The 27,139-nt window shown below is 29.1% G+C and overlaps 1 protein-coding gene across 1 annotated transcript in view; it reads left to right on the top strand.

The window, feature by feature from the left end:
* Positions 1 to 2,509: 2,509 nt before the first annotated feature.
* LOC129965656 (cAMP-dependent protein kinase inhibitor gamma-like) overlaps positions 2,510 to 27,139 on the top strand; it is a 100,777-nt gene continuing 76,147 nt past the window's right edge. Inside the window, exon 1 of the mRNA XM_056079742.1 lies at positions 2,510 to 2,644. The gene's annotated coding sequence lies outside the window, so the exon portion shown is untranslated. The remainder of the gene's footprint in view (positions 2,645 to 27,139) is intronic.

Genomic DNA, 27,139 nt, shown 5'->3' with positions numbered 1-27,139 from the left:
ACTAGACTGACACAATTTATACTATACAAATATAAATTATTTGAAAAAAAAACATAAAAAATTTGCAAAGTTTAAAATGATAATAAACTTTTAAGCATGTTTTTTATCAGCAGCATGTTTGAGTAATTTGCCATTTGCGTGAAAAACGCCGAGGGCTTCGGGGATATCCAAGTGGTGTACTCGAACTGAAATTATTGAAAACTGTTGCGTTCTGTTGAGTTTACATTAAGGCTGGAATAAGGCTGAAACCAAGTGACATTATTCGTTAATAAATGATGCCTAATTTATATTACTTTTAAAACGACAGAATGTTTTAAGTACTAAAAACTTAATGGTGTTGTCTCTTCAAACTAAAGATAGATTCTCATTAATACTCCGTGACCTTTGTGTTAAAATTTCAATTGGATGAAAACAAATTTTTCATCAGTGCTTTTAACCTAGAAACTTTGACCTGTTTAACAGTTCACATAATGTATGAAATGTATAAATGGGTGTCTTCCAATGTCAAATAAGTGGCGCCTATGCCTTACTTATTGTGCAGAATTGGCCACATGGGTTTGGCCGACACAGGATATATGCCCTGCATCCCCATGTTTCTACAGTATTGTTTCTTGATTTTCCATTTTTGATGCCCTTGTCAAATTTTCAGCAAGTGCCCTAAAAAATACCATCCAAGTTTGTTTGTTTTTTAAATTATAAGCTATCCTTTTGATTGATTCTATTCTATTCTCCTTTTCTAAAATTGTATTGGAATACAATCCTTAGACTTGGCTGCCAAAGGAAAAGTAAAAGCATATCTATTAAATTCAAGTACATTTCCCTTCTTCCAATCATTATTAAAACAGAATAAAGCATTAAATTAAGCGAATAATATATGAATATGATACGATTTTTCTCCGAAAGTCAGGTTGGACGGAATTCCCGGTGATCCACTAATTTGAAAACGTACTTCTTTATTTGTTGTCCGTGTTGTAGCTTCGGAATCTCTACACAAAGCAGCTTTCTGGACTATAACAATAAATGCCTTTTTCATGAAAACCAAAATATGCTTTCTAATAATTATAATAAAGGTGAGAAAATTCTCCTTATGGGAGAAGTCAACCATCTAACTGTCCGACCCGCCCGAAGGCACATGGATTTAAACCATAAAACTGAATGACCGGACCGCCGCAACAGCAACATTGGCGGGAACTGTGGTTGAGTCCTAAGGGCCGTCACCGGCCACGGTACAACCCTCCCCGAAGGAAGTACGTCCCATCATCGATGGGAGGAGCCAGATCCCCCACCTATTAGTGTACCCTCCAGGGTGACGAGATCCAACCACCATGCCGGAAACATCTCATCCTCATTTCGAGGTACCCCCCGGGGGGTTCCTTATGGGGGAAAGTTCACTAGAGGCATTTTATCGAATTCTACTAAAACAATTATCCAAAAAAACTCAAGAAAATGGGAAGAGCAACATCATCTTCCACAATTTCGATTAAGAATAAATTTTAGAAATGTATTCTAGCGTGATCTGACGTGAAACACAAAACAATTATAAATTATCCTCTAATAATGGAAGCAAATGAACTAAAATTTAACTATTAACATTTGTATCTGTGATTCAGATTAGCATTTCACTGCTATTTACATTATATAAAGTCAAATAAGTAACAATGATAGTTGTTTCACTAACATGTAATACTCATTGAATTATAGTTGCTATATGAGAAAGGTTTTTTTTTCATTAAAATAAATAACTATTAGTAAAAATTGTTTTAAAATATTTTTTTATAATAAAATGTAATGTTAGTTTGTTTGTTTCTAAACTAAATGCAAATTGGTAACATTGGTTTCGTATAGCATAAATTCGTATTAAATAGGTTTCATTACAAATCTAATATAAAATTTAATACTCTACTAAAATAATATATTTTAATACCTCTTCCACAGATTCTTACATTCTAAAAACAGACCTAATAATAATGCATCAATTTCCTAACAATCTTTGTTCAAAATTCTTTTCGAATTTTTTCCTAAATGAATTCATTTAAGAACATCAGAATACAATATAGTGATTTACTCTGAAGTTATAAAAAATAATGTTCTGATAAAATTAAGATGAAAGATTTTTTTAAACCTGGTTTAAAATAATAATTTATGAAATATATTTATAAATTTTCCCTATGTATATTAAGTGCCAAGAGTTGTATATAAGGATAGTATATAAGTTGGTTTGAAGGGAAAATTTAAAAATTTTTTAATTTATATTGATTTATAAAGCGGTTTTTTTTTTGCAATAATTGCGAGTTTTATAATTTAAAAATATTAAAAATAACAAAAAAGATGAGAATCAAAACTATCTATTTCAAATTACTCTTAATATTCTCTCTTCATATTGAAATTTGTGAAAAATGCATATTCGAAAACGAGCAGTATAAATGTTCCCCAAGTCCTGACATAATTCTAGCTTCAACATGAAGATGGCGCTGGAAGCACTTCTGCTTTCGCTTCAAATCGGTTCCTGGGATCACACTCGTTCGATGAGCGTGGATCTTCTAACAATGCATGTGGAGAGAACCTTCAATTGTTGAGAACGCCGAAAATAAATAAATAAATAAATAAAACTTGCTTTCAAAGCCGGAATACCGACTTTTTCCAGGTAAGGAAGTCTTCTATATGCATCTCTTTCAAATTCGAGTAGAATGCATTTCAAATTGAAGCATTTTGATGCTACTAGAAACTTGTAGGAAAGCGGTATATGTTGTAGGATGCGTTCATAAAAATTCGCATTCAGTTATTTCTCACTTTAATAGTAGAATTTTCAAGTTAAGTTTCAGAAGTTTATTATTACTTCTTTTTCATAAAATTTAGACATGGAATTTTTTGATGTTATTAATATCATTTAAATTAATGGAGGTAAAATTACTTGATATGCATATATAATAAATGCACAGTTACACTACATTTTTTAATGTAACGTATTTTAAGAATTGAGTATATTAATTAAACCGACGTTTTGAAACATTTGTAAATTATTTAATTACAACATTTTATGCTACGGAATTTATTTTGGCATTTTATGAATAGTAAATTATATGAAATTGTATGTATATTGCTGGTTTAAAAGTTTTTAGAACATTTTGACGTAGTTTTATATGCTTATATACATTTGTTATTGTGTTAGAATATCGATCGGATTTGATTTTTTTCAATTTCATCCTCGATAGATATAACATATGGTGATATTTTGGTATGAAATATTTTTTAAATATTTCTTTTATAATAGTGCTTTTAGACTTTAATATATTATTCATAAAAGTAGAATTTAGTATTCTCTCATTGTTAATATATTTCTATAAACATTCTTTACGCATTGGTCCAGACTGTGAAAAACTATTATTTAACATTTCGCTGCCCAAATATAAAATTTAAAATATGAAAATGCACCTACGGCTTTAACTGAGTGAGTTTTAAACACATAAAGAAACTTCGACTGCAAGAAAGCAAACTTCACTTCGGAAAGTTTTAATTTTTTAGAGAATGTTTTTTTTTATGATCTTGACTATTTTCCAATACAGTCAAAAACTCTATTTCTTTTCAAAACTTCTTTGAGTAGTTTCGAGTCAATTATACTCAGAAACTAGGTTATGCACGCATAAAAATTCTGACAGCCATTTTAGAAATGCACATTTCAAGGTTAAAAGTTTAAAACTACTTTCTCTATAAATTCTACATATCAAATGTCTAATTTAAAGTAAATTATAAGTATGAATGAAAATTAAGAAGTGATAAAATTTTCTGCTGCTTCGTTTTGTTTCCGTTTTAATCTTTTTGGATTAGAGCAAAAATTGGAATAGACGCATCGAATATATTAATTTCAATTTTATTGCTTGTTACAGACATGGCTATTTTTTAGCACAAATGCGTCAATTTAAAATTCTTTTTTACGTTGTACAAAGATTAAAAATTAAACGCAAACATGCTTGAATATAGTCACATTAAGTCAAAACGTTAAAAAAAATTTTTTTCTTCGATATAATATTCGTTAATAGAATTCTAAAAATATTAAATGGAAATATTGCACTTTTCATTCAATAAAAAAGAATAAACAAGATTTAATTTAAATTAATACCAAACCGTGTTTAATTGTAAATATTAAGGCTTGCTTATTTGAAGAAAAATAAGCAAAAATGAAATAAAAATCGAATTTTCGAATATTTAATATTTCGAATATTTTGGAATTTTTTCAATATTTCGAGAACAGTAACAGTCGCATCGAAATAATTTCAATATTCTTTGACTAACAAGGTTAAATTTTTTGGAAAAATAATTGCGCTTGATGCAAATAAAAATTGCGATACGAATTATTTCAGGAAACATGCAAATTATCATTAAAAATTTATCATAAAAATATGTAAATATTAATCCTAAAATATGTCATAAATATTTATAACATACAAATGAATAACCATTAGAAAGTTTTAGTTGGTACTAAATTCAAAACTGAATCCGAGATAATAGGGGGAAAAAAGATTTAATATATTCCAGGAAAAATTAATATTAAATTAAATCTACATTTTCAAAACAGCATAAGAATGTATAATATTAAATAAATAACGAAAATTTATATTAGCTGGAAAGAACTTTATAAAATATTAATTATAACATAAAAATAAAAATTCGGAGAAAACTTTGAACGAAAACGTGTTTATTAAAAATTATTTCTATATACTAAAAAGAAATTTAAGATGAACGAAGACAACATTTCAGGAAGAAAACATTTGAAAAATTTGTGCTTTTCTTTTAATCAAAGCAAACTAATTTTTGAAGACTTACTTCATAAAAATAAAGCAAGAGAACATAGACGTTAAACATGTAATAAAAAAAGATATTAACAGGAAAAAAGTCCATAAAATGCAAATTACAACATGAAAATTAAGAGCAAAAATTTTTTATGAAAACAAGTTTATTAAAGAGCGTTTCTATGCCAACGAAAAAACATTTACGAGGAGATTTAAAAAATTGTCTGAAAAGGAATTGTTTACAAAACTTGACATTTTTTTTCTTCAAAAAATCAAAAGTTTTTGAATATAGTAACAAAATATTAGCATTAAATATAGATGGAGATTGTATTCTGTTTGGTAACCAGTTGAACTTCACACATAAAAATATACATTACTTTTCGGTCGTTTATTCGAGATTATTAAAATGAACTTTTTTAAGAAGGAATCATTATGAATTAATTCTCTTCGCTTTTATCATCAATTTTTTCATCTGATCAATTGAATTTCTTATAGATTATCAATTTTGTGAACATTGTTCGTGTTTTCATGCAAAATTGAAATGAGATTTGTATAATTCACATCGCAGTTTTTCTTTCCATTTTTTTCCAGTTGTGTAAAAGTTGTTTGAATCTGACGGTAGTTTTCTTAGTGGTTCGATGGGCGCATAAAGCAAAAAAAAATCTTATTCTTGAAAGCGTTTTTATGCCGAATTTTATAAAAGAAATGATAATTCATTGTATACAGGTCATGGATTCGCTGTTTTTCATTCTAGAATCATTATTTGAGTTTTTTTTAAATTATTTTCCAGATAAATATTTTAGATATTGATGCCAAAAAATAAATATATTTTGTCTCTTGGATAAATGGAAAAAAAATTGCCGCTGTTAAAAAAAATTAAAAATATATATTAGGTATGATTTTGTGGTGATTTTTTTCTATCGATTGCTTTTATAAGTCTTTTATTTATTTATTCGATTAATCTTGCTTATTAGATGCATGTTAAGGATGCTGGTCTTATTGTTGAAAGTTTATATAAGGCAATTTTATGCCCCGAACTAGCTAAAACAATTTTTAATTTTGATTGTTTGTACTGGATTCGACCCTGGACTTTTAAAAAAATTTAATCTCAAATTCTCAACTTTTTTCAAGTATATACAGCTGGGGCAATACCTTTTATTAGGTGCTCTTTTTTAGTTAAAAGAAAATGTGTTCGGCAAAATTAAATATAACAAGTTTTTTTTTCAAATATTTGATTATTAAAAATATTTCAGATATGAAAAAGCTTAACTAATTTTAATATATAAAAAAATTGTTTCTAAAGAATTTTCTATCCAAATTTATACACGGAATAGATTCTTCCTGATGGGAATAAATCAGTTTGAAAGAAGACTTAATAAAAATATAACAAATATATATTTTTTTTTCTTTCCTTGTACTTGATTTTCCTTTTTAAATAGCTAAGCTAAATCGTCGCTTCTAAAATTTTATTTATTTATTTATTTTCATTTTTTTTTTAATTCCTCCTTCCATCCCTCCGTCTACTCAGCATCTGCGGATTCCCCGGTTCTAGAACTCCTCGAAGTGATGCTCAGAACTTCTGATCGCTTAGTTTATAGTCAACTTTTTGTGACCCTTAAATAATGACGGCCTAAAAAAATATATAAATAGTTTTCAATTAATGCAATGATAATTTTAGATAACAGTCATTAGATATCGAAATGAACAGAAATTGAAAAGGAGCTTGGTATCATAAACCACATTTAGTGAATGAATATCGCTGTATTTTGAACACTCTGATTCAGGGCTTCGAACGCAAGTGCCCGTTGACTGCTAAATACTTTCTTGGCTTCGATATCTGTTTAAACAATTTCCTGATCAACTTGAATATTATCATTCATGTTCACCAGAACATAGTACATTAAACTTTTCCACTTGAAAAAACGATTAATTTTTTCCGTTCAAAATTTAACTTTTTCTTGTCTACGATTCCGTATATCACAATCTGCAAAGCAATGGTTTAAAATTCGTAAATAACCGATAACAAGACGAAAATCGCTTTGATTAATTATTAAAAAATATGAACTAAAGTAAATCTTCACAGTTTAGTGACGATGTACTCTGCAATAAAGTCTCGCTAGTTAATTTTTTTTTTATGATAGCGAAACACGAATTGCATCCGTAACCCCTTAACTGGTTTACTTTTTTGAAAAATTCAGCTTATTATATTTTACCTTTCGTTTCAATCTTACTAGCTCTGTTAAGAATCCATAGAATACTTAATTTCTTATTTGTGAATTATGCGTAACTTTTGCAAAGAATTAGTCTTTGAATGATTTAATTTCAAATTAAAAGTTTAGAAATCGATAATTCGATGCCCGTATGATTCATCGGCATGATGATTAAGGGGTTAAGCAAAAAGAAAAGAAACTGAACAGAATTTGAAGATTTACAGTGAGGACGCGCAATCATAAGATTTCGTCTTGGGCACATTTTATTTCTGTTGAATGCAATTATTCTAATCATCGTGATATCCAAACAACACAGAACAATATTGTCACAAATCTGTTATATTATTTCCTGATGTCGTTAGTCTCATAGTAAGGGAGATTTACCAATATTTTAAATAGATGCTAAATGGATACCAAGTACCTGTCCGTGGCGGCGAATTTGGCGACAAAAATAAAAGTTCTAAGAAATAAAAGAATTTAGGCTATATCTTTATAAAGCAGCGTGCGCGCAATGGGAAGTCACGCCTGCTTCAGGAAGGTCACGTGACCACAAGGGGTAATGGCAAATAATTGAGATAAGACAACCATTTGCCACTACTATCCCATTGGAGTCGCGTGATGTTTTAGAGGTTGGCGTGGCCTTCCACTGCGCGCAGTAGTTGACCTCGTGTGAACGCTGCTTAAAGAATAGATATCCGTGGAATCGTGTAGAAAATTTGAAACTGTTTCACTGAGATTACATAAGCAGAAACATAATAATTATTAATTATAAATACTCAGATTTTTTAAATTAATATTCAGTATTTCTGAAAAATTATCCTATATACATTTACTTTCGATTATATACAAGAACCAGAATGGTAACTATAGTATAAACATTGGAAACAAAATATATTTCGACATCTTACACAACTGATAAATGATGATTGTCCACAAATGCAAGGTTTTTTTAAGAGATCTATGGGAAAACAAACTTCATTTGCATTTAAAAATATCTCTCTTTCATCAGAAAATTGGGCAGTGTACCATGCATACCTTATCATCTTATTAAAAATTGGTGATGACAGTTGGTGTGCAATTGATTGAATTTTTACACTTTTTCTTTTAAAATTTTAATTTTATTATGTATTTCAATAATATATATTTATTTTGGATGAAAAATATTAAAAACATATTAATTAAGAATAGTTGTAAATTTTTAATTGAATAAAAGTTATTAAAAAAAGTTCTAGCCAGGTGCGAACCTTGACCTTCCGCATACGAGACGGTTACCTAAACAACCATGCCATCAGGATCATCGGGACGGAAGACACGTTATTAGTATATAAGCTTTACCAAAGTTTTTGGGGACCATTTTCTCGAAATTGATTGACCATTGCAGTTTAATATTTTCATGAATGAACATTCTAAATGTATACTATCATTGCACTAAATCTCATCCCGATCTCAGATTTCAACCCTTTGCCCTTCCCTTGTAAGTTAATGCTTTATTGCTGCACTCTCAGAGATATAGTGCGACTGTTGTTGTTCAGTAACAATTTGCAGTATACGTTTCTGATTTATGTACATGCTATCTTTGAGTATACTTCGAGTATGCTTTGCCTATTGTGTCTCGTGTGGAATAAAATCGTCGTTTTTCTTTAACAAGCTTGTTTTACTTTGTATACCATTAGATAATATCTGTAACAGTATTATTATGTTAAAATATCTTATGATTTCAAATCTATAAATCAAAGTTCTTTTGATACTTATTCCTTGATAATTCCTATTGTGTTTGGAAGAGAATGGGGAGTCGGATGGCGAGTTGTCTTGGAGAAGTCAGCGCATGAGCAGTAAACACCTTAATGTTCCCCCGGTCTCTCGCATCGCAAGAAAGTTTCTCACGTTCTTTCAATGCTCCCAAGTTTTCATGCAGAATCGATTCTGCTAGCATGTGATGTGACCATGTCAAAAATTTCATTATGTCCCTGTAACTTACAATTATCATTATTAAAATTAAATAACGTAATTTAACATGCACATATGGAAATATATGCATAAAAGTTCATTTCATAGCAATCTTAAATTTAAAACTTCTATCGCTAGAAACATCACATAATTGATGGATCTTGTGCTTAACACCTTATTATACATTTATTACTAACAACAGATGCAAATGGCACAACAAACAAAAACACATAAACACGCATCCAACATACGCTATGCAGCGCACGCTCATTTAAATAATTAATTGAAGACGATTGCATCCGAGTTGCCAGAGCAGAGCAGTAATCATTTCCCCGTGTACCAGGCATTATTACGCAGGCCAGGGCATTATTGCGTGCCGACTGGATTAAATCCCTATTGACTCACTAATGGCTGCAAATTTAGAACGGATTACTGTCCGGATCATTTCTCCATTAGTTACCGCTCTTGTCATTTTGTAGCAATAAGGGTTTTGCAAATGCTGAGCATCTTTCTTTTACGGGTCAAACATGTTGGCATATATTGAAACTTTTGGCTTTCATATTCCCTCTTTTAACATAGAGACGGCATTAAATTGGAAAAACATTTTTATATTTCTTAACTCCAGCTGCGTATCCCGCGATTTCCGCGGGTTGGCAATCAGTCCATTTTCTGTTGAATTCCGCGTTTTTCGCAGTTTAGAGTCTTTATTTTTACGACTACAGAATTTTTATTATATTATTCTCGTGTAACGTATAGTATCAGTTTGGGTTTTTTTTTTTTTTTTGAAAAATATTTGAACTTATTTGAAAACATAGCATCAAATAGTGATTCTAAAGAATTACGCAGCCAAAGTGTTAATGACATCGTCTTAATTGATCAGTCGGTACATTTATTAACTGATTTTACTTGTTACTTACTTTTGATAAAAAGGAATGGATCAAAGGGATGAGGAGATGAAATATCTTTTCACAGAAAGCAAAGCCATTTAATTTTCAGATTACAGCAATGAAACCATTCGCATGATGCCATATTTTTATTTCACTTAACTTTGCTAAAGTCTCAATTTAAAGCAACACAAGAACTACTTTGGAATGAATTTCATAATCGTGAACTGCTGTTAGATGACAAGGACGACACCTGTGTGGGCACTTCTTTTTTCTGAACTACCTCATCACACCAATTGGAAGATGTTTGGTCCACAACATTAGATTTAGTGACACCAACTTTTCATAGACAACAGATCATAGCGAAATGTGGTTTCAAAGCTGAGTCGAGATCAAAACACTAACCAACTACAACCACTCTTGACGCTATAATCACATAAAATTGTGAATAAAATCTCGTAACTAATTCCAGGTTTCAGTTGCCTCGTCAAGATTCGACTTCGAAACCGTAGGATTAAATGTTTGAAACTCTACCCCACCAAAGATGTACAGTTTTTCATGGGCATGGTATAACATGTTTAATAGTATATCGAGAACTGAAAGTTGGAAATCTTTTGGAAACGTCCAGAGATGGATTAGACATTTCTTTGATCATTGTAAAGTCCTCATTATAAAGATATTATTTTAAGAACCCGATTATATTTAGTTTCACATTTCATTACATTTTAACTGAATTTATTTATATTGGCTTTATCTTTTATTTTAATAACTTTGCAGAAAATATGTGTAATTCATTTATTCTAAATCAAACTAGCTCGTCATCCATGTTTATTCACAATGTTATTTAAAATATACTCAGAATATATAAAACCTTTATTAACAAAATAAACAGAAGTAGATATACTGGAATCTGACTCGCTATACTTAACAAAATATTAATATTATCCTTTTATGTCATATTTCATATAATTTGAGGCTTGATTTACTTGGCAACTGTCTAATAACTCTTTAAATCGACCTACTGCCATACCTCAGCCCTGCGGTTCTAGGAAGCTGCCCCCTCGGAAATCCACCCTTGTCGTTATCGTGGATAAGTGGGAGGTTCGTGTCCTCTCACTTAGAGATCATCTTCATTATCCTCTTCAGAGGTCAGCGGGACTGGTCGGTATCGTGGCTAACATTTGAGAGATCTGTTTCTAAACAACATTCGTGGAGCTTAAATACTTATATTAAATGAAACAACCTATAAACTATATGTTTCCTTGCTTAACTCTATCGCAATAGAGCATCTTTTCTCTCGCCAGATAGAAACGGATTTCAAAACGGAATCGGCATGATGTATTTATATTGACACTTGAGAATTAAATTCTTACATTAGATTTTTTAAGCATCAATAAATATATAAAAAACGAATGAAAAATTCCGTGAATAAAATAAATAATAAAACATCTCATTATTTAAAAAAAATTAAACAGAAAAAAAGAAACTCAACTAATATATTTTACAATATCTCTTACTAATTCTCCTTTAAGATAATTCATGTATACTGATCATATAGGATTATCATAGATTCCCTATAATAAAAATAGGAATTTTTTTTAAAAACTAACCTTTTAAAAAAATTAAACATAACTATTTAAACTTTATTTATATTGAACTGTTAACTAATATATAAAAATTCACTACATTTTGAACAATTAATTCAAGTTCAGGACAAATCTGAATATTTCTATATAGAACAATATATTTAGTTGTCTTTTTTAAATGAATTATTTGTTTAAAAATTATATAACTTTTTAGCTTTATATTGAATCAAATATTGGAAATCTTCCTCAAATCTGGGATATCTGGTCACTTTAGTAGTACAAACTTTATATTATTCAAGTGAAAGTATTCAACGTATAGTAAACATTAACTGCATTGTAAAAGTAATAATTATCATAAACGTAAAATTTACATTTTTATAAAAAAAATTTTTAATTAAATCCAGTTACTCTTTTAGGTAAATCCCTATAGGAAGACTACTTATTGCAATGGTTCTTGTGACAAGACTTCGGGAACATTTCTTCAGTTCATTACCGATCATAGTCCAAAGAACCCAAAATCATCCTTCATTCAAAAGTTTATATATGTATAAACAGGGTTAGCAAGAAATAAGTTACCCATTTCAGAGGGCTCTAAAATGCGTTTTATTGGTCCAAATAACATAAAATTTGAACTATAGATTACTCAGATGATGTGCTTTACATTTATTAAATAAAAAATTTTAGTATAAAAATTCACCAATAGATGACGTTGTAACACAAATGGCATTTATTTGAATATATTGTGAAACATAATTTGCATTACAACGCATGTCTATTACCATTTTTCTTTGGATAAAAAGAAGGCGGATTCTGCCCGAACATTAGTTTCTTCTCTATTCGTAATGCTTAAGTAGCAAGAAAAAGCGTTACTGGTGAAATTACTCTACCAGAACCAACAAAACTCCGTTGCAGCTCTAAAGGAATTTCGTCGTATGAAGCAGATACGAAGAGGTCCAATGTCTCCAGGTGACCAACGCAAGCTGATGCAGAAATTTGAAGAAACTGGGGAACTTGACATTCTTCCTGGTAGAGGACGAAAAAAAAATTCCGTCTTCCAGCTTCGAAAATGTTGCAATCGCGCTCTTTGAAGCCAGAAGTAGCCGCATAATAGTGTGAGTTTGAGTTGTTTCCATGGGCTGTATATGCCGTATTCAACTATACGAAAAATCGTACGGCAGATTTTGCATTTTTATCCATACAAAATCAAGTCTATGCACCTGTTGCAGAACGGGGACTTAGAGGTATGTAAAACTTTTGCACTTCAGTTCCTGCTCGAATGGTGGTTGACACAACTTGGCCATGGACCAAACATTCTTTGGAATGATGAGGCCCAATTTTGCCACAATAGGCAAGTTAACACCCACAACTGTCGAATTTGGGCAGAGGAAAACGCTGACGTTATGCAGGAACAACCCTTGCATCTTGAAAAAGTGACGGTGTGGTTTTTCAGCAATCTTTATCATTGGACTGTATTTCTTTGAAGAGATAACTTCAAATGGAATCCAAACGAATGGATCACAGGATTCCGTCACAGGACAACGGTACTATGATATGCTGAGGGATTTTGTAATCTCAACTCTTCTACAGCGTGGATGCCTTCAAGACATCATTTTCAAGCAGGGTGATGCACCACCTAATATTGATCGATTAAAAGTTATCTGTATTAAAAGGTGATCTGTGAAATGCTGTATTAAAAGTAAAGCGATTTTTAATACAGCATTTCACAGAAGCACGAGTTATTAGCCGTCATTTCCCAATAGCCTGGCCTCCTCGCTCGTCGGACATCGCCCCTTGCAACTTTTGGCTGTGGGGTTATTTGAAGGACAATATCTACCGTCAAAAGCCATCATCTCTACATATCTGAAGGACAACATTCGGCGCCATATTCTTAATATTCAGGCAGACACATTCCGGTCATCTATAGAAAATATGTTTCTCCGATTAGAGCGTTTTGTTGAAAATGAAGGACATATTGAGCAATTTTGATTTTACTTTATTTAACAATTATAAACTATATGAAATGGTTTTATGTGTATTGCAGTGCCACCTAACGGTGAATTTTTTTACTCATTTTTTTTTTATTTAATAAATGTAAAGCGCATTATCTCAATAACTTGTAGTTCAAATTTTATCTCGCAGAACGCATTTTAGAACCTTCTGAAACAGGTAATTTATTTTTTGCTAACCCTGTGTGTATATACATATAATATGCGTATACCACTCTGCCCATGTTATCTTGAGAACTAAATAAATAGAAAAATTTTGTTTGGGTTTTAACTAGCTTGAAGTATGTTGTTAGAAATGTAAAAATCTCGGACCAGTTCCTAAACGGCCCATCTAATTCAATGGGGTTGAAATGGCGGGGAGTTGAAATTTACATTTCGCTATAACTTTCTAAAACTAAAATAGAAAAATAAATCCAATTAGTCAGATTAGATACTCATTAAGAGAAACACCTTTTGTATTTAAAGTTTTTCGATAACTGTAATAACTTAGAATTTAGAGGCTGTCAAGTGACTTTCAGGCCCTGATTTTGACTGTTTCTAGCATCAACAATTTATGTTGAAAGATAATAACTTAGATGTAAAGGAATCGACCTTTGCTTTCCAGCTTGGCGAGAGGAATTTTATTTTGAATATGAATTATTTTCTTATTTGAAACAAATCAGATAAATCCGAGATTTAATTCAAATTTCAGACAATCTAGAGCATTTTTCAGTATAGCATGGATTTTGCAACTCTCATGGATTTGACGCAATGTCTGGTCATTGAAAGATTATTAATCGTTTTCTCCAATCAAATTCAAGTGACGATATGCATTTTATAATAGAAGTTAATGTAAGCAATATAATAAAAGGAATATTTATAATAGAAGTAAAATATCCATTTTATGATTTTTAAACTGCTTTTTATATTAAAATTTTTTTAATGTAAACTAATTATATGTAAGACAAACGAATGTCAGAAATTGAAAGATACATCTAGCTATCTTACCATTATCCTTAATACGCCACTGCTGTCAATACCTTACTGAGCAAAACAACATAAAATAGCGTTGTTTCGGAGATTAAGTGCTTGTCGAATAAATGCTTTTGTTGTCAAGTGTCAAGAGAGATTCTTGGGACACGTGCATTGTCCAGAATCCTTTCATTCGGTGTTTACGTTTTGATCTCTTCATTGATAAACGATAATTTTTCATTTTGGACAAGCAGGAAATTGTTTCAACGTGCAAGTTAGCAAAAATCTTTTCCTTGTCTTTTAATACTTTTACATTCCTAAGTATTATCGTTTGCTATTCTTGAAAAACTACAGGTAAATCATAGTTTTGTTATGTTTATAAAGATAACGCTCTGACGGTTAAGGTCAAACTTGTCTTTTTGTAGTGTTTTGATGAGTCGGTGAGATATTTTATTTTTACTTTCTCGTATGTGAAATATAGGGAAAATATTGTAATCGACAAAAATTTTAAAATTGATATTTTGATAAATCTCCACTTTTTAGACTTCTCTGAATAAACAAGTAATATACAAAAAAAATTTTAATTCAATTCCTACTTAGGTCAACAACAAAAATTTATTACAGTTACTTTTTACTATTTATATGCATCTTATATTATTTATGATCGGGTGTCGCTTCAGTAATCTCAGAGCTTGACGACAAAGTTGGCGACATAGCGACGAATTTGACAACTTTGGCGCCCAAATAGAAATTACTGGACAAATTTAATTAATTAATATTTGAAAAAAATTGTACTTACATCAAATGTCATCCACTACAAGTTTTAAAAAATGTAATTTTAACTTGAGTAGATGAATAAAAAGTATTTTATTAACGATTGAAAATTTGAACAAGATATATATAGGGAGGGTGTAAACTAATATTAGGAATTGAAAAAATGGAATTTTGTTGCCTGTGAACACAATAACTCAAAAATGCTTTGAGCTAAATGAATGAAATTTGGTATATCAACTTTAGATGAATTTTGTACATTTTTTCAAATTTTGAAAGAAACAAGTAGATTTTCATTCAGAGAAAATCGGTCTGCTTGGCTGTCCGAGTGCCCACAAACTCGATAATTCCAAAACGTAGCTTGATAAATAAAAATCTAGGACACAAGTTTAGCTTCTAAAATGTAGGTTCTTATGAAATTTGTACCAAATCTGTCAACAAGTTGACCTCTTTGGTCTGTACTTTCGCATGCATGTTAACGCAGTAACTTTAAATCTGTGAAATTCGGAATGGGATCTCGTGTCAACATCTGTAGTTCCATGTCAAATTTCCATTTCCATCGACCAAAAAAAAAGCGTGCAAAATAATATTTGCACGATAGATTCAGTAAAAGTGTTAGATTCACGCCAAAGATCCAAATTTCCTAACTATTATTTGCCAATGTCATGCAAGGCATTCGCGTCTTTACCCAATATCCATAATTTTTTGTGGGCAGAAAGGGATTGGAACCTTTGCTGGAGAGTATGCGGAAAAATTTCGGGGAAACTACTCCAGCTGGTATAGTTATAGTAAAAATATGAGATAATGATTGTAAATGAAATAAATTTTTAAATTTTACATTTCTGGGCTGTTACGTCTTGAAGCTATCATTTTGGAATAACAGTAAATTCTTTCATTAAATTCTTTTTTTTTTTTTTGACGTGGATACATCATTTTGCAAAAGATTGGGATAGTTGTTTTACTTACTGCCATTGATTTACTTTTGTTGTTGTTTCTTATGGCACTTGCCATGGACAAACCCGCTGTTACGAAGACAGCGATTTTAAGCCGGTGGGGGAGCGTCTCTTGTTTTTTTGTTTTTTTTAGTAGCGCCAACTAGGGCCAAGAGTACGACTTTGCTACTCACGCATCATTCATTCGCTTGCACAACCCCTTTTTACAGGAGGGCACATTCACACATCTCAGAGAAAGAACAACGGAAGAACAACTATGCACAAACCAGGACTCGAACCCAGGAAGCCGAGATCACGGGGAAGACGCGCTACCCCTATACCAGGACAGAGTAATTGTTTAATTCGAATAATATATGTGTGAAATATTATCATATTGACATCTCATAGGGTACAAAACACAACTAAATTATTTCATAACATGTGATTATAGATCTTTAGGAACCACGGTGACCTCTTATTATAAAGTGACCTATCTGTTCGTAAATAAACTTCATGTTGTTTCAAATAGGAGGTTAAAACAGCTAAACTAAACTAAATTAAACTACATCTCGTTAATAACCAATTATGTGGGTTTCAAACTGAATTACAACAAATATAACAGAATTGAAATATAAGTAAAAATATATCGTGAAAAAGCAAAGATAAAAAGAATGTTTTGCTAAACCTTTCTAGGGCCATAGGAAGCATGCTTCCCACCAAATTTATCAATCTTTGTATGAAATTATGTAGGTTGGCATAAGTTCTAATAAATTTTTTTAAAAAAACAGAAACTTAGATGCTTCAGTTTTTTATCTCACACAAAATAATGCGTCTTGATTTATTTACTTAATTATTAATTAATCAAATTAAATTTATCTAATAAGATAAATGAATCCCTTTTCTTATTCTAATTTCAAGCCTAAAAATATTTAAACATAATTTGACTAGAAAAAAAAATGGCCCTTTAAAGGGTTAAATTATTATTTTCATTTACCAAAATTCCACTATTAAAGTAAATAACGCAAAAATTAAAATATATTTTCCTGGGAAGGCAGAACCAACGAGCCGAAAAATAGAAAAATTAAAATTGCATTTAATATTTAATTATATCATTTCATTTTTAAATTTGCAATTGTGTTTAATTATAATTAAACATTAATTACATTAGTGTTTAATTATTACTATAATCAAACATTAATCACATTAATGTTTAATTATTTTTATTTAATGCGAATAGCACTGCAAAGGTTAAAAAAATTATTATAAATATGACTTATTATTCAGACATTTTTATATGATACTTTTATTTAACTTATGTCATTTTATAAGAATGGAATTATGTAATCATTTTTTACACTGATAAATCCTCAATGACGATATGTTATTTTAATATTTTCAAAATTGCAAATAAGTAGATTCATTTAATTAGATTTTAATTCGATACAAATGGCGACATTTGATAGTAAATTTGAGAAAAAAAAATTATTTTAATATTTCATATATTTATAATAATGAATTATAATTTTAAATCTTTATAGTATATAAAACATTTAAAATGAAAAAATTACATCTTAGTTTACTAAAATATTGTTTTAAAAAGCAATTTTTATCAAATATATATTTTGTGTCATTTCTTAGAGCAGTGAAGAAGTGGTGTGTATGTGTAAATAAAATACCGTTGTTTAAAGAATTTGGACAAAGATGTAATAGATATGAGCAGTTTCATTTTAAAGTTTCGTTCTAAATTTTGTCTATCTTTCAATTATCGTAATTCATTCACATGCAAAAGACTGGCATGTAGACCAGATTCGGAAACCTTTTTTTCGTAATCAAGATGATCTGAAATGGTGAAAATCATTGATCTAAATATCATTTTTTTTCTTTTACTGTTACAATGTTTTCTCTACAGATGCTTCAAAAAAATTATTTAGAAATTTTAATTCTTTTTTTTAGCCTATTTGTTTTCCTACGCAATGGTAACCAGCATTAATCATAGATTAGATTTAAGTTACGGTACAGATTCGTCGCCAAAGCTCCGCAACTTTCTTCAGCTGTAAAACTACTTGCTAAACGTTCGAATCCTACATAAATATTTTTGTAATAATTGATTTTTTATGAATTATTATAAAATTATTTGGAAATAGAGCTGCTTCAATTTTAAAAGAAACACGTGATTTTTTAGAGAGCTAATAACTTTTCTTAATTAAAATTTCTTAATATATATATTGCTAAATTAATTTCTGTAAAGTTTCTTTATTTAAAATATACTTCAAACCAAAAAAGAATTAGATGTACGTATCAAAATAGTCCTATATTATCTCTATAGTGTGGCAATGAACAAAACACAGCATTCTTTTTGCTACAAATCTTATCTGTACTCTTAATAACTCAACATGACGAGCAACATACTAGTTTTAACATTGTATGTTGTTACAGTAAGAATTTTGCGATCACTTAAGAGTTACAATTAAAACAACAATGCCATTTTGCTTTATCAAGACCATTGGTAACAGTCCCTACAAAAACTGATGTTTGCTGACTCTTGGTAGGGTTAATCCTCGAAATTTATAACACTTTTTACATACTGATTTTAGATGCAAGTAGAAGAATAAAATTTCGGTTTTATGATGCGATTGAAATTTGCGTCAGCAGTGAAAGGAAACAGGATGTTGTCCTTCAAGGACAAAAATAGGAACCTATCTTTCGTAGAATAAGCTTAATGAACAATCTTCCGTATTAAATTTACCCTATGTAATATTTATGCAACTGATACCATCAAAAAAATCGATGTTGTCCTTCAAGGACAAAAATAGGAACCTCTTTCATAGAATAAGTTTAATGAACAATCTTCCGTATTAAATTTACCTTATGTAATATTTATATCAACTGATACCAGCAAAAAAATGAAACATGAATTAAGAAGATCAATATAGAATTGGTCTGCTTTGAAACTTAAAATAAGAAAGAAAAGACTTGGGTGTGTTTCTGAACGCAAATGCTTGCTTGGCTTTTTTTTTAAACATTTATGTTTTCACTTTCAGAAATTACAAACAGTTAAAGCTTTTAATCCAATTCGAATTTCTCAATCTGTACCTAATGTTTTTTCTTTTCATTCTTCTTTAACGTATGTTCCTTTCTGGTTTTATTTTATTTATTTATTTATTGAAAGGAGGTTTAATGAGTGTCGTTTCATAAATTAACTAGCACAAAAAAATAATTCTTTATTTTATTATAGGAAATTAGATTATCATTGTTTCTTTTGTTATTTTAAATTAAATCAATTCAGAATAATGTGCGAGTTTAATACGTTGATTTAAAAAAGCACTTTTTGTTTCTCGTTTAAACAAGCGATGACTTTTCAGTTTGAAAAATTAGTAATCCTAAAAAATCTTTTTAATTTCCTTGAATCTAAAATCCCTACATATAGTCGGTGTAATTAAATTTTCCGAGTACGAAAAGCTTTAAATGAATGGGCTTTAATATTTGCATAATACAAAATGCAGAATACGTTTGCTTTTCTCTCTGAAAAAATATATATTTTTTTATCTGAATAACTTATTTACCGGAAATGGAGAAAACGTTAATTAACAGAAAACAAGCAAGAAATGCTACTTTCTTGGGTATCTTAAAGAAAAATGTTAAAGAATAGAAATTTAAAGTGTGTTATTAAACACAACTTTTATAAGTGTATTAAAAAGTAGAAAAAAAAACATCAAAAATTTCGAAGTTAAAACGAAATGATGAAAAGCGTGAAACAGAAATAAACTTGAAATAAAATATTATATTTAAAGTTTTATTTTATATTTACTTTATATATGTAATGAATGTTTAGAAGTTATTGATGTGATATTTATTATGACTTTATTTCTTCTTATTAAATTCTTTGTCTCAAGTTTTTACAATTTTTGCTTTGACTTTCAGATTTTTATAAAAACATTACTTTTGACACACTGATAAAAATTAGCTTTATATTTATTATTCTGTAGCCTTTAGTCTAAATTTTTTATGTAATTAATTGCAGAATTTTTAAAAGCGAAACCGTAAAACTCGCTTATAAGGCAATCGGACGCGGTTGCGCTGGAACTGATATAACTAAACCCATATATGAAATCGGCAGGCTTTCCTTAAATTTACATCCACATTCTAAACAGTTACATATACTTTTAATGTGAAGAAAATTACTTTCGACTTATATTCTAGATTTCGTTGATTAGATATTCTAATTTGAACGTGAGCTATTCAACAAGAACAGCAAATATTCTAGTTGGTGTTAGTAATATTCCTATTTTAATAATTTTTTAATTCTTTTTTATAATGTTTTCAATTTTTTTAATTAAATATATGGTGGTTGAAAATAAAATCGTAAAAGCGTGAGATTCTGATTAAGTAAATTGAAATTATAATCACATTTTTAAACATATTTTAACTTTCGGTAAATATCCAAGAATTTCTTTATTATTTATTACATTGGCTTAATTTTTTGTAACTACCTTCCAGAATTTCGATTTAAAAAAAGCTATATTCTACTTTTTAATAAACTAATTAAACGGTATCTGCAACATTTTTATTTACTTTCAGCCTGTAATATATTTTATTGCGCATATTTGCAAATATTATGAAAATCGCTATTTCTCAAATTAGTTTCTTTAGATAGTGATTTCTATATGAAATCAATTTTTTTTAAATTATTATATTAAAATTATTTAATCAATATATTTTGTTAAAATTTTATGCTTTATTAAAAGAGAAAATAAATGAAAAAATCGATTATAAAATTCATTGAGGAAAAAAAAAAGACAAATGGTATTCCAGCTTTTGATTTTAACTTATGATAAAAGTTGGGCCGTTCATATAGGAATACAGTTGGATAATTAAAAAGTCGTTTTCCTCCATTTCAGCATCACAGTGCCATGCCATATCCAACGCTGAATCCAATACAAACGATTTTGAACTACAACCATAAATACTCGCTCAAATTGATTTTAAATTTTACACTACAGGTCGTCTGAGCTAAATTATTGTTCGAGGATATTGATAAATGGTGTCATTTTAATTGCAGGAAATATTCGAACTTACACTGAGGAAGAGTTTATAAATATTACGAAATGAGAGTATTAAATTTAATTATAAATTTCACTACTTAATAAAATTCTAAAATATTTCGGAAAATAATAACCTCTAAGCATAGCCAAACCTTTATTTTTACAATTATTTTTCTGAAAAATTGAAGGAAATATAGAATTTTGATTCTTAAAAATGTTTTATATTAGTTTCATTCACATCATGAAAATAAAAAGTATATTATGGCATAAAATGTAATACTGTGGAGAAAATAAAAACAGCAAGAAATATAAAAAATTTTAATTTAAAAAAAATGAACTTAGGGAACAGCGCTTAGGCATATCAAATTAAATATATATTCTTTTTATACAAAAATGTTAAACATGTTTTCGAATTCTTTCAAAAAGCTTTTAAAGTGATAACATTTTTTATTTCATTTTCCTTCTATTCAAAGTTAATAGAAAGTTCTATTCCCAATAAACAATGCAAATCAATTCCACATTAATCTAGAATATCCTCAATTTAGAAGTAGAACAACTAGCAAAAAATACTCCTTTCAGAAGGCTTATTTTGAAAATAAAGAACATGATTAGAAAAAAAATGTTTTGTTTGGAATTGATCCTTGTCCCGTACAGTTTCCCAATTTTATTTTAAAATAATAAACATTCGATTCATATAATATCCTCTTGAAAAAATATCTACCATTCCAATATAAACTTTCATTACATCTAAGCTTCTTTACTGAAATAGTACTTCAATATATTTCGCTGTATTAGCTCAAAGTAAAGAACATATCGATTTGTTTGTTTTTTTTTCTTTTTTTTATGTCTGTCTACAAGCGCCGATAAAAACAAATCATTCTACCACCAAACGATACTTAACGATTTGATGTCTCGTGGGTAATAGCGAATGAAACTGCAACTGTAACGATCTGCTGTTTTTCTTTCTTCTTTTTCGGGCAATAAAAAGGGGGAAAATACTTAATCGCTCACATAATGTTTGATGTTAAATGGACATTGGTAAAAAAAAAAATTGAACGAATTTCATAAAATGATAATAAAAAGCGTCTTTTGCAATTATCCTTAAATTAATGAACATTACATTTAAAAAGTCGACATTATTATACCATTTCTTAATTGACAAAAGGCAATATTTAAAAAACTCATTTTGAAAATTTTTCAGTTTTAATTCAAAATAAAAACCGTTGAAAACTCATTATGAATTCCTGATGATTACTGTCTTTGATGCAATTTATTATTATTATACCTAAAATCCCTCTACTTTCAAGAATGGCTGTAGCTATGATCTACGGTGCCATTTCACTTGCCGTCACAGTCGCATCACAATTTTAATTGCGCTTATCGTCTGTAATTAATTGTACAAGTTCTTTCTTTGCATTTTGATATCATATTCTTTTCCTTTAGCAAGATATGCGATGGATTTAAAACATTAGAGTGGCTTAGAATTTTTCATGTAAACATAAACTGATCCCATTAAGTTTACTTCCAGATTTTATAAATACAAAGTGACCCGGATAGCGAAATATTTTTTGAATGACAGACATGCAAACCATAGAAAATAAATTAAATTACAGTTATTCATTTTCTTATTGACATTAAAATGATAAAACATTGAGTTTTTCAATATCAGCAAAAGTTCATTTTTTCTAAATGCTAATATATATAATTAATATGTAATGATATCTCTAAATCTAAATTAAATTCTAATTAATTTCCTAATTTTTATCTTAATTTAACCGATATTAACTTAATTCTAAAATGTCTTTTATTTTCTGATCCAATTTCACCATTTTTATTTAATTAATGCTACACGAGCTCTGTGAAACTGCTTTAGTCTGCACTTTCACACGCTCCAAGTGAAGGAATAAAAATCTATCAAGCTAAGCTAATTATTTTAAGATATCTAAATTTCCCTTACCTAAATGGACACGTGTAAAAAAAATCCCTATCAGAATCTCGTGGTATACAGTCATCGGGAAAAATATTTTTCTCTTTTCACTCTCTTCTGCTCTTGTATCGCTTGTGAACGGACGTCAGTTTGTCCTCGCTCCTTGTACATAAGTTATGCCTCCAGGGATGGAATAAAAGCGAAGTTTAGAAATTCAAAATGCCTGCCCTCTCTCCGGCCACGAAACTGCACAAAAATATATGTTTTACATATATTAAATTCTTTGTTATATCATACCTACTTTTAATTCTCTTTCATATATGATTGAGATTTGGAACTCTATACGATAAAATATTAAATAGCAATAAACTATTAGCAACAAAATACTAATAGAATAGCAAACGATTAATAATAAATAACAATGATAAGAAAATAGCAAACGATATTTTTAACTATGATTTAAAATTAATTTGATATTTCATTATTTTCTGTGTAGAGTTAATTTCAAAATAAGAATATTTTTTCCTTTTTTTTTAAGTAATGTTGATCACCAAAGAAAGTTTATATATTGATACAAACTGCCTAATCAACATCACAAGCGGAACCCCTTATAATTTAATTTTAATTTTTTTAAAAAATGCTGTGTTCTTGCACATTTTTTCTTTGAAAACGGGAAAAAAAATTGATTCGTGTACGAAGGCATTCTTTATTGAATTTCGCTGAGAGATATGGTGTAATTTAATCAATTGCTCTCTAGTCAGAACCTTGGTTGAATAAAAGAATTATACTTTTTATCCATTGTATTATAAGAAAGGTGAGAAATGGCGTTTCATTTGATTTAATCTTAGCACAAAAAAAAAGCTGAATTCGAAAGAAAAAAGTTATGAAATTGCTACAATGCGAAAGATTGCTTATAGAAAAGTTCTTAAGATATAAGGTTTATAGCCCATTCAGAATTATGAATTGAATACAGTTCGTTCTAGAAATGACTGTGCTCTGCTTTTAAATGAGCTACGTTAATAAGGAAGCGTGAAATTGTCACAGTTTGAATAGAACAATAATTAATTTATTGTTCACAAGTGTCTATATCCAGCGATTCAATTATTCCATCCGCTGGCGTTTTTAAGTTAAATTTTCTAGAAATAGTTGAATAGTGTATCATAAAAAGTTGTAAATCTTTATAGGTAAATAGTATGTCATAAATGAATTTACCCAATTAATTTATGTATTTTTAATTCAAATAATTATTAGAATGATAAAATATTTGTTTTTTTATGCTCCTGCTTGTTCTCCTACTTTTGTTTACTTGAATGCATTTGCGCAGTAAACAAAGTCAAAAAGAGATGATTTTTATAAAATGCGATTTTTTTAATTCAATAAATAATTTATTTTTAGAAAAAACTCAGATAATGCTAGTGATTCGTTAATTTTTTACCGAAGTAGTTTGTCAATTTTCCAGGACATCACATGTATATTAACCGTGTATATCGGAAAAGTAATTCGATGCAAAATTCAGCTAACGCAAGGATTTGCCAATTTGCTATGAAACAAAATATGTATCATAGTTTTAAGTTAAATTTTACCGAAAAATTAATCTACATCTTCTTAACATTCTTTAGTTGTTTTTTAAAAATGAAAATTTAAAAAATAAAAAAATAAATCGTCAAACTGATGCACCTTCTTGAATGCTGAGTGGGAAGCACATCCGAGTGCAAAGAGTTAAAAGAAAATGTATTCATTAATACTGATTCCCATAGGGAAAATGCTTTAAAAAATTAAATTATGTTGAATTTGATTATTTTGAACTGTGACAAACATTCATTATTAAAAATAAACATCTTTTTGTCATTACATCTTCAATTAAAAGAGAGGATTTGAGAGTAAAACTGCTTCAAAAATCAATAACATTTTATATGGGTTTCTATGCTAAATTTACCTTAAAATAGTGGATTGTAATAAGATACTACGCTTTGTAAGGTATTAATTTCCATTCCAATAAGAAGGATAACTCTTCAAATTTCTCTACATATCATTGAATGTCAATGTAAGCACATGTAAAGACTGCCTAGTTGTCCAAATTGATTTAAACAGTAATTGGACATAAGATAAAAGTAGTTGCATTTTCTGACTTCCTAGATCTCTGTTAAAACTGGTTGATGTTTGGGGGACTTCACTGAAATAACGTACTAGGAAAAGTATCGCAATTTAGTAACATTTTAAGCAGTTATCCCCTTATTATAATGATGGGCAAAATATCACTCTTGGGAGATATAAATATTATTACAGAAATTGTGTAGCTATTAAAAATACTAACCTTATTATAAAAAATTATATTTATTGCAAAATAAAGCACATGTAGAAACACAATTCACAACTTCATTCATTGCAGTTGTATTAAAAAAATTTTAAATAGTATTTATGAGTCTTTATTAAATTTTACAATAAATTATATAGACTGGACTTTTTTCTGTCCCAAAATAAAAAATTCCTTTCGGCAAGTTGGAAGACAAATGTAAATTCCCTTACATCTAAGTTACAATCTATCAACATAAATTGTTAATGTAAGTATCAGTCAAAATTAGGGCTTGGAAATCGCTTTTCAGCTCCTAACTTTGACGATATTGTCAATATCAAAATACTTTAAATGCAAAAGTTGATCATCTCAATGAGGCTCTAATTTGGCTGATTGGATTTATTTTTCTATTTTCATTATTAAGAATGTTATAGCGAAATGAAATTTTAAACCCCCTGCATTTCCACCCTCTTTGAGCCAGATAGGCCATTTACGAATTTATCCGAGATTTTTGCATTTCTGACAACATACTCCAAGCCAGTTAAAATCCAAACAAAATTATTTTAGCTATTCAGTTCACAAAATAACATGTGCGAAGCCTTATACACATATAATCATATAATAATATATATAAAAACTTTTGTGCGAAGGGTAGTTTTGGGTTTTAGGGACCAAGTCTTGTCATGAGAACTATTGCATTAGGTAGTCTTCCTATAGGAATCTTATTTTTACCACCCCAGAAATAAAAGATCTATCACATTTCGATATATGCATACTTTGAACTTCAGTAACCTTGGAAAAAATAACCATCATGGTTTGCTCTATTTAATGCGGAAGAAATTTAAAATAAATGTATGTGATTCTCAGAATATCAAATATTTGAATTATTTCAGCCAGAAAATCCGACATTTTTGAATGACAAATTTATTTATATAAATCATCTATTTTTTTCTGTAATAATTTCAACAATTAAATACATTCATGTCGCTTAAATATGAATATGATATGTACTCCAAAAACTGATTATTTTATTCTTGTAGTTTCATGAGTAATATTTTTATTTTCGTCGAAACATTATTCAATGGGGAAAAAAATGTGAATTTAAAAATAAAATTTGGCAAATTTTTGTCTCTGTCGAATATTACATAAACAATATGTATGGAAATAGAATCAATTCATGTGATAATGACTAAAGTATGTTCAAAAACACCTCAATAATCATTGTATTTTTATTTGTAATGTCATTCATCCATCCACATGTAAGATGCGCAATGTTTTACAAAATTAAATTGGTGTTGCGCACTTTGATTGCTCACAATTCCATCAGTCGTTTTGTTACTATTTTTAGAATACTTTAAGAGAGCTAAGGCTCTATGGGGATGCTATATGCATCAACAGAATGTCAAAAGATTCGAACATTTGAAGCAAATGAATTATTTTAATTTATCTAGTTATTATTATTTTATTTATCCATTTATTATTATTTTAATTTATCTATTTAATTTATCTATCTCAATTTATCTCTCTCTACTCAATCTATCTCAATTTATCTCAATCTATCTGTAATTTATCTATTTAATATATCTATTATCTTTAATTTATCTATCACATTTAATTTATCTGTTCTCAAAGATTTCAGAGAACAGCATCTATCAATTACGTTAGTATCCAACTATTCACTTCAGTTTTTCTTTGTCTTCAAAATCGGTTGCCATTAGCTGTGTTAAAGAAAAGTATCCAAGGCATTCAATTTTATAATTTTTTGGATGAATAACACTTTATTTTATTCGTTACATATTTATA

This window comes from Argiope bruennichi, chromosome 4 (assembly GCF_947563725.1).
Source record: "Argiope bruennichi chromosome 4, qqArgBrue1.1, whole genome shotgun sequence".
Classification (NCBI taxonomy): Eukaryota; Metazoa; Arthropoda; class Arachnida; order Araneae; family Araneidae; genus Argiope; species Argiope bruennichi.
The sequence above is the reverse complement of the archived record's forward strand: the minus strand, read 5'-3'. Positions and strand labels throughout refer to the sequence as shown.